General features: G+C 33.2%; 1 protein-coding gene across 1 annotated transcript in view; it reads left to right on the top strand.

The window, feature by feature from the left end:
* The window catches only part of LOC129234177 (protein O-linked-mannose beta-1,2-N-acetylglucosaminyltransferase 1-like), a 128,606-nt gene that overhangs the window by 56,645 nt on the left and 54,372 nt on the right, over positions 1 to 17,589 (top strand). The gene's annotated exons all lie outside the window — the stretch shown is intronic.

Genomic DNA, 17,589 nt, shown 5'->3' on the forward strand with positions numbered 1-17,589 from the left:
GTTATGATCTAGCCAATCTTAATATATAAAAATCAATGTCCTGAGATAACATATATATATATATCAACGCACAGCCAATACCGCTAAAGCCTCAGACTTGAAATTTGGCAAGCATGTCCACATGATTACGAAAGTATCCACTAAGAAAGGATTTTTCGAAATCTCTATTAGTTCAGGAGAAATTCATTAAAACCCCTTAATTTCTGTGAAATTAAAACCTGTCATTGAAATTTAAATTCCTTATTTTCGGAGGCTTTCCTCCATTCAAATCATTATTCAGTACTTCATCTCAACTTTTGGTCGCTAGCGAATTCGCAACTCCAACGAACTATAGGGGGCACTGCAGTCACTGACTAATGGCGAACGAAAAAACTAAAACAAACGCATGTGGTAACGAAGAAAATGGTAATAAGTCTAGTAAATTTTGTTCGTATGCATGATTTTTTCGCTTTATTCTTTTAAAATTAATTTTCAAAGTCTTGTGGATATTCTGGCCCACGTAGAAAGAAATGAGAATTCAAGAAGCATTACTAAACGTCAGAGATTAATGCAAACTACGTAGTTCGTAGTTCTAAGCAGCTATTTCCACGATGTTGACTTCGATATTTATCAATTCTTGATAAAACTAAATAATAATTGTGGCCTGACAAGAATAACAATTAATGCTAGAAAATTCAATGTGACATTACAAATTATTATTGAAAGAAGATGATACTTTTTTGCCTTGCTTGGCTAGCGCTTATTGTTTTGCATTTGTAGCTGAGTTATTTCTCTCGAATTCCCGAATCGGTTAATTTAAAATTTTTCTGTTTCGATTTTTCTAATTTCTGAGCTACGATTTAATTGTGTCATGTTATGCGAATCATCAACAAAATTCTCACGGATATATGGTGGTAGTTTTCTTTTCAGTTGATTGACCATTATTTCTTTATACTTATCGAATTCTGTAATCTTGCTACCATTTTATTCCACTCATGATCGGTTAAGGACAAGGGCATATATATAAGGAGTCCAGGGGCTCCTGGATCCTCCCAAAATTAGAAAAAAACTATAGGTAATAAGTAATTATTATAGGGGATTTTCGAAACTAGGTGCAACAAGCACTGTTAACCCCTGCTAATTCCATTACCCGAGCAATGCCGGGTACGGGAATGCTAGTTTTTAATAAAATTAGGGGATAATCTTATTGGTTAATATGACCTTATTTGGAAAATTCACTTACTATACTGATAACATGGACTTCGCGGCATCCCTCGCCTCTTCATACGGCACCCCAGAGTGCCGTGGCACCCAGTTTTGAGAACCCCTGGCCTAGTTTATTAACTTTCCAGAGTAAACAAGATGGTGACAAAAAGCTAAAGAGCAAGTGATGCGGATTGCTTTGTTATAAAGTAGAGAAGAGAAACCAAACTATGTTTACTTGTGATGAAAACTTAATAAGAGACGAATATTAGCAAAAGCGAACGAAAGAATGAATTGAAACAGATGTACTTCCAGTGCAATGTTCAAAACTGTTCGCCGTTCAAAAGAACTTCCGTTCATTTTTTAGGAGATAGTAACAAAGGCCGTTCATTTCTGAGAGTCCTTCTTTTTGACCCGTTCGTCCCCGAACGACACATCTCTAGTTCCTAGCTGTCTTATCTGTCCATAACATTACCTAGGTGCATCCGTTCCTGCAGTTTTTGTGTGATACGTACAGCAACTTAAAAATAGGAAATCGAAAAAGCCAGTTAATAAGCATGTTGAGCTAACGGTGTAATTATTATTATTATTATTATTTTTTTTTTTTTTTTTGCAATATCATTTTTCTGCAGTTATATAGTTGGTTCTTCTTCAAAGAAACTTTTACGTTTTAGAGTTTCTGTGAATCTAGAAAATAGCGAAAATCAAGCAGTTAGCATTCTTTTTTGAAGAATTAATGCATTTTATCTGAAGAAATACATTTTTGCGTGGGAAGGAAAGAGCATCAAATCTTTTTGCAGGGGATTAGATTAAAGCTTTATGTAAGTAGCTCTATTTACCGATCAACTGTAACTGCTGTAAACAGTGATTTAAAAAGACTTGCGTAATGCTTTGTGAAGTCTTAACTATAATCTGGGAAACCGTGATTAAGTGAAACTGCGGTTGTCTTTAACCTTTTCATCTGAAACTCTTCGAAACCTTCAAAATGTTTTTCTGCGCATAATGGATATCATGATGTAGTTGTAAAGCTTTTGCTATGTCGACTTGCAATTTTCAAATATTAGCAAAATCCATGGGATGATGGAGAAAAGGACTTGAAGTTTTTCAAATTTGCTCAAAACTTCTCAGTTGTAAACAAAGTTTAATTTGCATGAAAGCTCACAGGAACGCATCTCCGACATTTTTTTTTTTTTTTCGATGAACTATTTTAGTGTTTGAGATTAGATAGAATTTGAAATATTTACGCATGACTAAGTTCTGCATACTAAAGGCTTATGCACTTTTTCGTGCGAGAAATTAGCCCCGAATAGTAAGAAAAGGAAATAGATGTGAATTTTAAATCAGAATTATGACTCCTTTTTACATTCGAAAGAATTACTAAAATTAAAAAAAAAAAGATGAGGGCCCGATTGAAGTTTCAGGATTGCCAAACACATCTTCAGTAGTGCAACCGAAGAATGTGCTATAGAGTTGCAGGTACCCATACTTTTTGCAATGACACACTTAGGGTGTCAAATGTGAGCTACTTAAACGAAGTACTTGCTAACAAAAAAAAAACTAATAAGTTGACTTCCGATCTACTGAGGCTGACACGATTCCATTTGTTAAAATATTAGTCAGAGAAGTCGGTTTTGCGTAAAAGTAACGAATATTGGCGTTTTGCCACTCCAAGATTTTCCAATCTTTCAACCCAAACATAAGTGAGCTCGTCCAAGATTTAAGCAACAAGTTACGAATGCGACACTCTGTCCACTTTCTGCGTCGTTCTTTGATTTAAAACATCATGATAAACAAATTAAACCAGCCTTTGTTATTACACTTTTCCACATTGTCAATAATTTTCGATTGCCCTGTAGGCTGGGGAGACCTTAGGCCGGGTCTAACGGCCATGACTCTCGAAAGATAGTGGATACTTTTCTCACTCCCCTAAAACTGTTCTTATTTCTCCCCAGCTTCTTTCCTGTTATAGAAATCCCAAACCTTTCCCCCTCGGATTGACGAATCAAAGCTGATATCTCTCGACATGTGCTTCAATTACGTTTAATTTCGCCCTGTGGCAGCTTTCGTTCTCAGAGCAGGAACTTAACCCTCAGAATTGGACTGATTGACAGGCTTGGGAAAGGACCTTGGACTATTTAGCGCCATTTCTCTCGGGGCGTCGGCATACCTCCACGCACTCCTCATAACTGGGTCATTGAAGACGCGACTTGTGAATGAGATTCACACTTGCTTCAATTATTCAACGGTTGAGTGTGAAGTAAATATTGTATTGGTGATACACATGTTGTTTTTCGAGCACGCAAAGATCATACGAGGGTATACCGAGCAACCGAGCAGAGAAGACATTTTTATAGAAAAAGGTCTCAATCTGATGTAGAAGGTGATCACACCAGGCCATACGTTACGTTTTAAATGGGACAATCCTGTCTTCCAGTAACTTGTCACGCTGGAATGTCCCGTTGTCTGATTCTGGCGTGGGAGAATGAAACACTGGAGGTGTTTCCACCGAATTTCGTAAAAAAGTGTCGCTGAATGTTAACATGAGAGCTCTACTGAAAAACTCCAGTCGTGTTGCTTTGCAACTCCGAAGGGTGCCGCGGTAGAAATCAGACCTTTCTCTGCTACAAACAGGTGACGCGTTGCTCACGGCATAATCCTCATCCGCGTACGAATCTATCGTCTTGGAAACCAGTATTTAGCATTATTATATTTGGTGCCCAAAGTGTCTCCTCGAATAAAAAATGGGCGCCCAATATTCATAGACCGGATTGGGGGGGGGGGGCACATAGCGCAGACTGCACCATTGAAGTTTTAGGAAATTTGGTTTCTTTCTCTCTCTCTCTCTCTCTCTCTCTCTCTTTTTTTTTTTTTTTTTTGTAGAGGAGTTGTTCTATAACATATCAGAATCAGGGGAGTGGTGGGGGGGGGGGACTGGTAAACATCACTCGCAAGCTTAAAGAAATGCCATGTTTTGGTTGTCATCTGATATTACAATAACAATAAGTAAATGGAATGTGAGAAAGGAACAAAAATGCAATATAGTGAGAAGAACATTTTCAATGTAACACCCCTTAGTTTCCTAGTTTGCTGCGAACCCATGCAGAAAAGACTGTTTTACAGAGATTCACGACAGAAGTGTCAACAATGTTTAACATTGATACTTGCTAAGATAATCTCGCCAAGCTTTTGTCGGAGGATATCTTTACTCAGGGTTGCACAATCAGAGGGTTATAGCGGCATTGAAATTAGGGTATTTTTTTCTTCGAGGGGGATCTAGCTCTTGTGGGCTGTTATGATGTGATAAAAGTGCCATTACTCTTGGGGTACTGGGCACCCCTGTATTGCTTCTGTTCTTTGTATTCGTTATTATTTTTATTTTTACTTATATGCTGATTTACCGGATAGAAGGTGTTGGAATACAATGCTGTAAATGCCGAAGATTTGCCCTGCTAGATGCTTGTTCGAATTCTGCAAAGATGGCACTGACGATTTTCGTTTGCAGGTACATAAACAATCACTAATTATGCTGCTTTGTTTTATTTGGATCGCATTTATCTTTTTTATTTTCCAATTTTGTATGCCGTTTTTGAACGGGCCTTTTTTTCTTTTGAATTTTTTAACATCCGGCTATAACTTAACCTTGGGGGGCTAACTTGCCATTTAGTAAAGATTGACAAAAATCAATAATAAAACAACCGTTCAATTCTTTCTAACTCAGGAAATATTTGACTTTAATTTATATATTTGTCCAGACGAAATTCGAACGACTGGTAACCCTAGGAAAGAGGAATGTTCACGGTATGAATTTGTAAAATAAAATGTTTAATGAAAAATAGTGTTACATGTAACGAAGGGGGACGGATGAAGGGGAGTAGGGTCAAAAATGTTGAAAAAAAAAAAGTGCGATATCATCTGAATTTTCAAAATCATAGAATATGATGTTCGGGAAAAAAAAATTTCACGGATACTTTACTTGACTTCGTCATTTTTGGCTTGTGCTTGAAACAGTCGAAAGCATTTTAAATTCTCATTGATTCACTGTTTGAAAGCTTTTTGAATAGTTTATTTTAATTTAAAGAAGAAAGAAAAGGGAACACAATCAATGTATATTTGAATTTTTACTGTGTACTTGACTAATCCTGTAATGAAGGGAAAACGTTCACTTTTCCTCGTGGGAAAGAATATTTTTGCGGAAATGATGTGCTGAATAAGGCATTAACTACTGCTTCACAATGTTAATAAAGAGAAAAACACGTGCGAAAAGGAATATCTGTTTTGCTCTGATGCGCATACATACCATTTGATATGTTAACATGTTTGCATTGTCGAAAATTGGATTCAATCTGTGTTGTCTACGGAAGAAAGTAATATTTTTGGTCAAAATAACTGATTAAAAAGTCGTAATAAATTTTGTCTCCATGTGTCATTTTATCTTTTTTTGTTTTGTTTAATTTCTATTTTTTGATATTTATACTATCTCCTGTTCCACCGTGTTGCTTTTCTCGGATGACTTTTCATCCAAAAGCTCACACTTCTTCGCATTGAAAAAGGTGTTCCTTGTAACACCGAAACACGTGTCTGCAATCATTTGCAAGTTTTGTGCTTAATAACGTTGGATTACTGACTTTTTAATTTTTCAGCACAAAGGTATTTATTCTTTATTTAAAAATAACTGATGTTTTGGGACTATTTGTGAAAAGTTTACAAGTAGAGCAAACATATTTCTATCGTATGAGAAAAGACAGTAAGTAAAAATAATATTGGTTCAAAAAATATTTCTATAACCATTCTTTTTTCTTCTCACTAATAATTTTTCGGAAGAATTTTTGAAAATGCTGATCAAGATGATATATTTACAGTAATTGGTTTATTTTGTTTGCTTGAAGTGAAATTATTGATGCAGATTATCATCATTTTTTTCGATTGATTTGTGCAAAGCTAAAATTATATCACAGCTTGAAAGCTTGATGATAGATGAGGAAACACAGTTCGGTGTGTTTTTCCATTTGAGGGGGGAAGGGGTGCTTCTTTAGTTTCATTGTTTGATATATTTATTTATTTTTCAGCTGATTATAGTAGCTAGTCATGTCATTTTGGGGGGTTAATTGTCCCCTACTCTTCAGATTTTGGGAGATTAATGAGTTTAGATGAGTGCGTGGGTTTTCCCGTTTTTGGTGTAATTTGCGTTGAGTGAAAACCGCCCCCCCCCTCCCCCCGTCGTTCCTGAAAAAGTCCGAAATAACGGGCTTCGTGGTAGTTTTTCATGTGTTTATGTATGTGTATACATTTAAATTCATTCTTTTTTTTTTTTCAAATCATTTTTTAAATACAATTAGTATTATCTACGAATAGATCGTAGCATAATTATGCATGCCTTGCACATCATACTAGTTCACCAGAAGTTCAATCGCAATAAACGTTTTTTTGTGCGCATTTTTATCGTATTATTATCCCAAATGATTAATTGTTTCCTGTTTAATCCGTTTGCCTTCAGTTGCTCCTCCTAAGCGTATCTGTAAGAATGCATTTTATTACAAATGAGTTCATTTTTTTTTTTAATATATGGGTCTTAACAGTGCGTATCGCTTTCAAATAATACGTTAATAAAATTTCATTTATGATCTGACGAAAAAAAATTTTTGCTTCGATTTTTCTTGTGCTTTTATTTCCTCGTAATAAATCTTCTGATGTATTGAAAACTAGTGGTACCCGCACGGCTTTGCCCGTAGTTGAAAAATTAAAAGGTCATTCAGTTCGCCTGTATATTTACAAATAATGGATGACGAACTTCTCGCCAGTTTGCTATGTTCATTTGTTCGCCAATGTTGCGGTTCCACGTTATGATAATTTCGTAATTTACTCTTCCACGCTGTGATAATTTGCTCGGTAAAATTTTCTTAAAATTGGAATAAAAAAAGAACAAAATCGAATTTTCGAAAAATCGCTTCGAAGTGCACACCCCCATGCTATAAACTAACTTTGTGCCAAATTTCATGAAAATCGGCCGAACGGTCTGAGCGCTATGCGCGTCACAGAGATCCTGACAGACAGAGATCCGGACAGAGAGACTTTCTGCTTCATTATTAGTAAAGAAGATGTTTGTTTCCGAAGTCTAATAAAATTGACATTTGTTCCAACTTCGAAATATCTGACCAGGGAACTTTTGTCACTTACGGGGTATGTTTCAGAGTTTCAGCTGGGACACTTATCAGTACAAAAGCATTCACGCATGCACTCAAAAGGTCTTTTGATCATCCTGCATCGTAAAAAGCAGGAAATTAGCTGTAACTTTCGCTGAGTACTTTGCTTGCTGTAAACAATTACTCTTTGGATATTTGAAAAAGTTTCACTATATTCACGAAGATATAAGCATAAATTTCTTTTATAATTTCATAGCCAAGTAAACAGGGCAACTTAAAAAAAAAAAAATCTAAGCATAAGACTTTATTTAGACATCTGCGATCTAATGAGCTGTATTGTTTTGAACCTGCATCAGGGAATTGCTCAAAAGCATCACTGCTTCTTCTTTCAAAGAATTTTTAACTCAGATATGAAAAAGTATGTCATTTAAATTGTTTTTCTCTATGATACAAAGCGAGAGAATAATCAAAGAAATGAAAAAGTTTCTTAAAATACGGTTGAATAATTGATTGTAAACTACGTTTTACAAAAACAGACTGAAAATATGATCGTTTTATAGTTGACATTAATGCATTTTTCTTTCAATAAGCGAGTTCCGTTATTAGTTTTTTCCCGACATAGGCGGCTGGTGCAAAAAAAAAAAAAAAAAAAAAAAAAAATGGGGAGGTCAAAAAAAAAGTGTGTGAGGTGGGGGGCGTGGCCCCTGAAGGTTTTCTTTTTTTTCTTCTTTTTTTGCAAATAGGGTTGTATTAAAGGCTTTTAACATTTATGATTCTATGGCTTCAAGAATCAGGCCAGTTTTATGAAAAAAGAGGAGAAAAGTTCATTTTTGTTTGGAATTTTTAGTTGTTACTTTGGTGGAAAAAAAAGCAATCCACCCTGTAAAAAATCATTTTTCAATCGATTATAAACTTTTAGTCTGAAAAGTGGCACAAAAAAAGCAAGCAAGCAAAAAAAGCAAGTGAGGGAGCAAAGTCCCTTTACTCTCGAAAATAAGGAAGCAGTCCCCCCCCCCCCCCTCCATACGAGCCACCTATGTTTTTTTTTTTTTTTTTTGCATTGTGAATTGTATTTTCAAAGTTGTCCCTAAAATGCGAATAGCTGTTAGATAGAGCCAAAATTAATGAATCATATCAACGTAGGGAAGAGTCGGAAGGAATAGGACAGCTGTTTTATTATATGCCGAAAAAAAAATGTGAGAAATTATTTCTAGATTGTCCGGTAAATCTTGCAGATTTGATTCACCTGTTTCGCCTTACTAGACATGGTAGAAATAATTTCTCACATTTTTTTTCGGCATATAAAAAAAAATGTTTTATTCCTCTCGACTCTCCCCTATTGACCACAAGTAAAAAATTTCGTAGTGCGGTGAGTGGTGTACGCATCAGATTATTTTGAACGCAACTATGCCATAAGTGTTAGATAATTATGGGTTTAAAATAATCATTAACAAGCATTTTAAAAATAAGAATGCAAACTTCAAGGCTGAATATAATGATTGTTATTCCTTGAATGACATTCTTCCATTTATCGATGCCAAAAAATATTTTTTATCATTGTTTTTCAAAGTAGCTTTAAAATGCACCGGAGAATTGGCAGGTTCTTTTTACATTCAAAAAAGTTTCTTAACTTTCCCGGAAGAGCGAAAGGTGGCTGCCTCCCACACCCATTTTCAAAGATTCATTCTCATAAGTTCATCGAAGAGGTACTTTCAAGATGCAAAGTTAAATTGTCCTCGTTAATCTTCGTCACGAAAATCTACTCTGATGGTAGCTCGGACTTCGAAATATTAGCTTGAATATCACATAATACGCAGGCGATATTTCTTCCAGAACTGCAACGAATGAAGGTGTCAGCCATTTTTCTTTTTAGATAGAGCTCTTCGTATTCGTGAAAATGGATCTAGTTATTTTATTGCTTGACAAATGATGGTGTTTTTATGATAAGTTGATGTTTTTTCGTGCGTTGTTTCTTTGTAATTGACACTCTTCTGTTGTAGTTGAATTGATGGATGTTTCGTTTTAGAATATCCTCACATCGCTCTTTATTATTAGCAAAAAGTTTAGTTTTGTTGCCTGCGGACATTATTTTCAAGATGCCATTTGTTTTAATTACTAAATAGAAGTCTCTTAGAAAAAAGCAATTAAAGTAGCTTTTTAATAATCAATTGAATTTTCAATGCTCAAAATGCAAAATGCATTGTATACTGGATCATTTCGAGAGCAATTTAATTTTTTTTCCATAGTATTTTGTTCCAAACCATTTATTATTATTATTATTATTTGTTTTTTCAAATGGGGTTGTTTCCTTCAGTCAAAAGTACTACTTTTAGTCACTGAAATTGATAGAATGAGTAAAAAAAATAACATGGACCCAGAAAATACTTTCATTTTCCCAACAGTTATTTTTAAATTTTTTTTAAGTATCCGATTTTAAAAACAAAGCATGGTCTTTATGACGTCACAAATGATGCAATTTGGCGCATCTTTCTACCACGTTTCCACGTTATGATAATCAAGAAGCGAATTGATATTGCGCTCTATGCTTGCTATCAACCATATCGTTGCCAATATACACGTGAGTAAAGATACGAATTAAATATTTCTCTCCATGAATGGCAACACTGAATGGTATTTCATCATTTGTGATGTCACACGACAGAAACGTAAACAATGAAAGCGCACCGATTTAAGTATTTTTGTAAAAATATTTAAACTTGAATAAATTATTTAAAAAATGGCTAGATCCTATATTTTTAATCATGCTCTTTCAGAAAAAAAATACTTTTAAAATTTTCGAAACGACCCCATTGCAAAAGGCTAATTCAGCTTCTTTTGTTTTATTGTCAAAATTATTTTATTTGTTTATTCATTTTTCAATTTATGGACACTGAAAAGGGCATTTGTCTCATAAATGCATTCGTTGGAAATCTATCTGAAACGAACTTCGATTTCTCACTCATTTTTAACCGACGAAAAAACGGAGGAGGTTCTCAATTCGACACGTATATTTTTTTTTTAATGTATGACCACGCATAACTTTTTACAGAACAGTCTGATTTTGATAATTCTTTTTTTATTGGAAAGGGTATACCCCGAAGGTGGTCCCATAAAAATTTTGAAAAAAAAATCCTACCCTAAGGGTGGAAAAAGGGGGTTGATTTTTTGTTCACTCACAGATTTTTAATGTATGACCACACATAACTTTTTACAAAATAGTCCGATTTTGATAATTCTTTTTTTATTAGAAAGGTTATACCCTGAAGTTGGTCTCATATAAATTTGGAGAAAAAATTCCTACCCTAAGGGTGGGAAAAGGGGGAGATTTGTTGTTCACTCACAGATTTTTTTATATATGACCACACATAACTTTTTACAGAATAGTCCGATTTAGAATATTCTTTTTTTTATTGGAAAGGGTATAGCCTGAAGTTGTTCCTATATAAATTTGAGGGAAAAAATCCTACCCTAAGGGTGGGGAAAGGGGGGCGATTAGTAGTTCACTCTAAGATTTTTTGATGCTGAATTGGGTATAACAAAAAAAAAAAAAAAAAACCTCACGATGAATGAGATGCAGACTTGTATGTCTCTCGTGTGTACTGTCTTGAGCAGGTAAACGACAGTATCTGCAGAAATGAGTTTTCCAGATATTTGAAGAATTGTGCGCTGGATTCAGTACTATCAACTGGGAAATGTTGGAATTATATTTTTTTAGCGGAAAACAAATAAATTAGTTTGTACAACAAAGCTAACGTACAAACAATGATGACAAAATGCAAAAAAAAAAAAAAAAAAAAAAGATAAAATTGCAGTTATAGCCCTTTACCTGCACACGGTAGTGTAGACCTCTCAATCTCTGGTACTTGTGATTAGGGTTAGTTTTCAGTGCCAGTCGTCAAACATTTTTTATATTCAGGATTTGTATGAAAAAATAGGGCGAAGTTTAGTGATGGTGACATACTATTTTTAACCGACGAAAAAACGGAGGAGGTTCTCAAGTCGACACGTATATATATATATATATTTAATGTATGACCACACATAACTTTTTACAGAATAGTCCGATTTTGAATATTCTTTTTTTATTAGAAAGGGTATAGCCTGAAGTAATTCCCCTATAAATTTGAGGGGAAAATTCCTACCCTAAGGGGGGGGGGAGGGGGTGATTAGTTGTTCACTCCAAGATTTTTTGATTCTGAGTTGGGTATTACAAAAAAAAAAAAAAAAAAAAAAGCTCACAATGAATGAGCTTCAGACCTGTATGTCTCTCGTGTGTACTGCCGTGGGCAGGTAAGCGGCAGTATCTGCAGAAATGAGTTTTCGAGATATTTGAAGAAATGTGGGTTGGATTCAGTAGTACTAACAATAAGAAAATGTTGGAGTTATATATTTTTTTCAGCGGAAACCAAATAAGTTAGTTTGTACAACAAAGCTAACGTACAATAGATGACAAAATGCAAAAAAAAAAAAAAAAAAAAAAAAAAAAAAATGCAGTTACGGCCTTTGACCTGCCCACGGCAGTGTAGACCTCTCAATCTCTGGTATTTGTAATTAGGATTAGTTTTTTAACCGACGAAAAAACGGAGGAGGTTCTCAAGTCGACCCGTATATATAAGTTCTTTTTTTCATGTATGACCAGGCATTACTTTTCACAGGTTTATGAAAAGGCAGCATACGTTCGTCCTCAATTTCATTTGAAACTCGCTCTCTTATCAGATCTAAACGATGAGCGCGTTGCTCTTCACTCTCATTTGAAAGTCGCTCTCTTATCAGATCTAAACGATGAGCGCGTTGCTCTTCACTCTCATTTGAAAGTCGCTCTCTTATCATATCTAAACGACGAGCGCGCTGCTTATCACCTTCTTGCAATAACCTATCGTTATTGTAGCTTCTCATTCTCGACAGTTTTTCCTCGCGCTGACCTAAACTCTCTGTGATCGTGTTAATGTAATTCTCTTTCTGTTTGCTTCCAACCTTTTTTCTTACTCATTAATAGATTATTCTAAACATCTTTTCCTCATCCGAGCAGCATTTTTTGTAGGCCTACCCATGTTAGTATATAAAGCCTGCTTTTTAAAAATTATTTATGTAACACAACAGATAATTGTTAAAATACGATTATATATATATATATATATATATATATATATATATATATATATATATATATATATATATATATATATATATATATATATATATATATATGTTAATAGCTAAAGTAAGGTAGGTAGCTATTTTAAAAGTAATCAAAAATATAAGCATACAGACTATAGCCACATTAGTAGCTTATAGCCACAAAAAATTATAAAATAAAAACTTTTTAACAAAAAAATTGAACCGCCGAAAAAACTGAAAAGCAAAAAATAATAAACCATTTTAATTAAACCTTAATAACTAAGTTCTTAAACTGATGTAAGTATACCTAAGTATATATTTTTGTAATAATTTAGAGTTTTTAATTAACCTTAATAACTCAGTTCTTAAATTAATGTAAGTATACCTAAGTAGTTTTGAGTCGGTGCCAAACAATAAATAAACAAAGATCCCTAAATTACCTAAATTTAAAGAAATAACCAAATAAAATTAGCAATGTAATGTGAAATGTCCGGCGATAAACATAAATGTTTCAAAAAATGCTCCCTCCACACGCCATTATTAAATCATGAATACTAGTAGATCGTATACAACAAAAAGTACCTCTCGTTGAAGCTTTGAAACCTTTGGGACCTCGCACGAGAGAGGCAAACAACCAGTGAGAAAAATCTTCAGGATCATGTATGCAATTAACGGCTACAGTTGTTATGCCATACTTACGCTGAATAATACTATGACCCACAAAACCATTTATTTGAGCTTTTAACAAGATGAGAAATCCTTCTTCAGTATGATGAACAATGATATAAACATTTTGACTGTTGTATATGAGGCAAAAGCTCAGTAGCAGCCAAATACTCGACACGTGCTTCTTCGAGACCACTCGACGACGTTCGGGTTTAACTTCGTGAACGCTCGGCATTTTCCGGCGAAGGGGCGTGTCGCCATACGTCACCGCTGCGCCTCACGCTTTACAAAAATAATTAATTTGCTTGTTTGGCACCGACTCAAAACTACTTAGGTATACTTACATTAATTTAAGAACTGAGTTATTAAGGTTAATTAAAAACTCTAAATTATTACAAAAATATATACTTAGGTATACTTACATCAGTTTAAGAACTTAGTTATTAAGGTTTAATTAAAATGGTTTATTATTTTTTGCTTTTCAGTTTTTTCGTCGGTTCAATTTTTTTGTTAAAAAGTTTTTTTTTTTTTTTTTTGGGTGTAACTTTGATTGTATTCCTTTTTTTTTTTTTAATTTTTTTAAATATTTTTTTTTGTCGAAAGCAATCAAAATGATACATTTAAAACTCATTATGTTTTTTTTGTAAAATACATATATGCTCAGAAAAGTCAAGACAGATTTTATGCTTTTATAATTGAAGTCTGCAAAAAGAAAATTGATCGATTAGTTATAAGCACTTTTAAAATTTAGGTAAAACAGAAATTACTTATAATTTATTCAACTTCCTTATTTATTAATTATTAATTTACTTTTTAATAAATTTAATTTTACATGAAAACTTCAATGAAATGAATTGAGCATGAAAATCAATTCAAGCATGGATGAGAAAAAAATATCAATCTCTGCTTTTATTTTTCTTAGTTCCTTTTCTCTCTTTTTGAGATTTTGGCATAACTGGTTACAAAGTAAATGCTGTACAAGACAGTTCGTTAAAAACTGAAACAGTAGCCAGTCATCTCTATGCTCTTTAATTTAACTTCCATAATTTTCTTCCCTAAAGAGTATGTTTGGACATTATTATATGATTTATTTATTATAGTTAGGTTTTTAAATTGAGCACCTTGAATTTCGATCTGAACTCCTTTAGTGCAAACATTGTTATGTCCAGAAACTGAATATGCCATTTCTTCAACGGGCCGAACATTTCGTGTCACAGAAACCCAACAACTCTTCCTGATGTTTTAAATTAAAAGATTTTAATTTCTTTCATCAAACAAAAAGCACCCATTGCTATAAGAAAGAGAAATCAACTATAAAAGCAAAATCACTGCAACATTTTCTTTTAATATGATGAACATTAAAGAATTTTCATTTAACGTTAGTTTTTGATTTGACTTCTCTGAAAATCGAAATTTCAACATGTAGGCAAAAAAAAGATAGCTCATTTGTAAAAGAAAATGCCTTTTATCACTTGTAGAAGCAATTTTTCCTCCTGAGGTTAGTGTTTAACTGTCCCTTAAGCAGGATTCGCTGATATATCTCAGTCGATACATATCATGATATATGTCGCAAAATATCCAATATTTGAAAATTTCATGATATTTTGAAATTTTTTATATTTATTTTTTTAATTGCGGTATTTTCAATACAAAAATTGTATTAATTATCGTAATATTGTTCATTGATTATTAAAAATAACCAAAAAGTTAATGATGTATTAATACATCATTAATAGAGCAAAATAATATACAGTAGAAGACCGTTATAACGCACACCTTGGGACCAGAGCTTTTGCGTTATACAGGTTTTTGCGTTATATAGATCATTTCACAAATTTTGAAACTAATATTCAGAATATATCTACATATTAGCACTTCAGAATGAGTTTTATCTGCAATAAGTATTAAAGCACCAATATTACAATGAGTTATTCACAAATAAATATGATGTTTCACAATCAAAATCCTGCACTTCTGCTAGCTTCATGGTTTGCATAACAGCTGCATTTTCAAGAGCCATCTAGTATTTTCTGTTTACTATGAGTACTCATTTTCAATTTAAAAGCTTTGAAATAAGATGGAAAACTTTCAAAATTTAATTTTCCTAACAATTTTTATTTTTGCAAAGCAAAACTGAGGGATTTTTTAAACTTCAAAACCTACTGTTTACTTCTGAAAAGTAGTGCGGTTTGTAGAGAATTGCGTTATACAGGTCGGCGTTATAACGGTCTTCTACTGTATATTCCCTTTCATTCATTCCCCATATATTCATTTTTACCATTAGTAATGTAACAATTTTAATTCATATTAAAAGTGCCTAGTTAAATAATAAATGTTGATCAGAAAAAAAGAAAATATCTTATGACTGCACCGACTAATGCATATTTTTTATTTCTGAATCATATAACTGTGTAAAAGTAGCCAACAGAAGAAAAATGAGTAAAGCAGCTAATGCTAAATTAACTTCATTGAAATTGATAAAAATATCAAATAAAATATTCAGTATAAATAATGAAACAAACCTTAATTTTAAGTCTTCAAATTGTAATAATAATATAAGAAAATGATAAATGATTTGAGGATGCATTTACTATTTTGAAGGCTTTATTTTGTGCTGATTGAAAATATCGGATATTTTCGAACCCTGCCCTTAAGTCAATGTTAGAAATAAGGGGTTGTTGTTGGTCGCACTTTGATAGTTTTTATTTGATGCCTAGATTTCAAACTTTGATGCCTGAAGAATGTTTTGAATCACTCAGAAGCTTTTCAAGAGCTGTGATTATCCAAAGGGATAAATCTCTAAATGTAATTTTAAAATACAATAAATTTTATCTTTGAGCAATTAAGCAATCTTTTTTTTTTTGCATGGATTTTTTAAATATTGTGTCGGCAATGTGTAGCATTTCTATTTTATTTTCATAATTCGTACACATATATATTTGATTAATTAAAAATGGCACCCAGGTTGTTCATTTTTATGCCTAGATAATTGTATTAGGGCCATTTCACAGTATTTTGTCCAAATGCAGAGTCCGCAACATGACACTTTTTTTTACCATAACTATTTAATTTATTCTTTGATTAGCACACTTTTATTTTGAACTTACGTGTTGGTAATAAAATTTTGCGCTAATTTGTGTGCATTGTTAAGTTTAAGTGTTGGTAGGATTATCACAAAATAAAATTTTGTGCTAATCAAACAGTAAATTAAATAGTTATGGCAAAAAAAAAAATGTCATGTTGCGGACTCTACATTTGGTCAAAATACTGTGAAATGGCCTGTGAAGCATCATCAAGACGCTTGGAGATTTAAATTCTTATTTTTAACACTGCCTGAAGTCCCATTTGTCTGGGTCAACCCAGATATCTAAAACTGATAAACCAAGTAAATGGTAGTGCAGGGACTTTAGGTGCCATATCATGTAGATGTAGTTTGTAAATTTATTCCTTCTATCCCACTATTTGTTAAGTTTAACTTTTTTGAATATATACGAAGGAATAGCTTATTTTTAAATGAGACAATGAACTCTTGAGCAGTGCTGAAACAGTTCTTCTAACTACTGGGATTCCTTTCGTTTACACAATTAGAGGTTTAAGCATCGTTCAATGTTTAAGCATGTTCTGTTGTTTTACCTTAAAGTTTTAGCAGATGAACTGTTTTTGTTGAATATGTAATCTGGTTCATATAAGCTGATTATGATTGAGTTATATTGTATAGTGCTGTTGCATTCATGCAACTGTGCCTACATAAAAATCTACTGATTATGATTTCTAGAATCTTGGTTAAAATAATGTAACTGAAAATACTCCATTGCTCATCTAGTGATTCACCAGAGATTTCATGCTAAAAGATATGTAGGTGTCTAAAAAACTTGACTAAAATGTTTGTTTAGTTTTTAATAAAACAGTTAACTCATGCATTTTAAATTCATTCGAAAATTTCCTTTGTATGGAAACAGAGCAATAGCAGTTTACATGTATTTCTTTTTACTTCCTTTTACAAAAAAGAAAGTATTGTATGCGCAAAAAAATTTTCACTCAAAAATCGACCTTAATTTCCATTTCACTCACTCCTGGATAAATATTGAGTTTTTTTTCGACTCGACCACACGTAGATAAGTGTCTAAGAACATATAGACACGTAAAATATCAATAATGACGATTCCTGAGTTAATTACAAGTTTTCTCATGATGTCTGTATGTACGTGCGTATGTATGTCACATAACTCAAGAACGGTATGTCCTAGAAAGTTGAAATTTGGTACGTAGACTCCTAGTGGGGTCTAGTTGTGCACCTCCCTTTTTTGTTGCATTCGGGTGTTTCTAAAGGGGTCTTTTGCCCCTTTTTGGGAGAAATCATTGTTAATTTCGATGTATACTCAAGTGGTGTTATAATTTGGCGGACAGTTGGCGATATATCGCCAGTCTTTTGGTCGCCAACTTGGCGACAAATTTGGCCATTTTTTTTTAATTTGGTTTCAAA

This window comes from Uloborus diversus, chromosome 1 (genome assembly GCF_026930045.1).
Source record: "Uloborus diversus isolate 005 chromosome 1, Udiv.v.3.1, whole genome shotgun sequence".
Lineage (NCBI taxonomy): Eukaryota > Metazoa > Arthropoda > Arachnida > Araneae > Uloboridae > Uloborus > Uloborus diversus.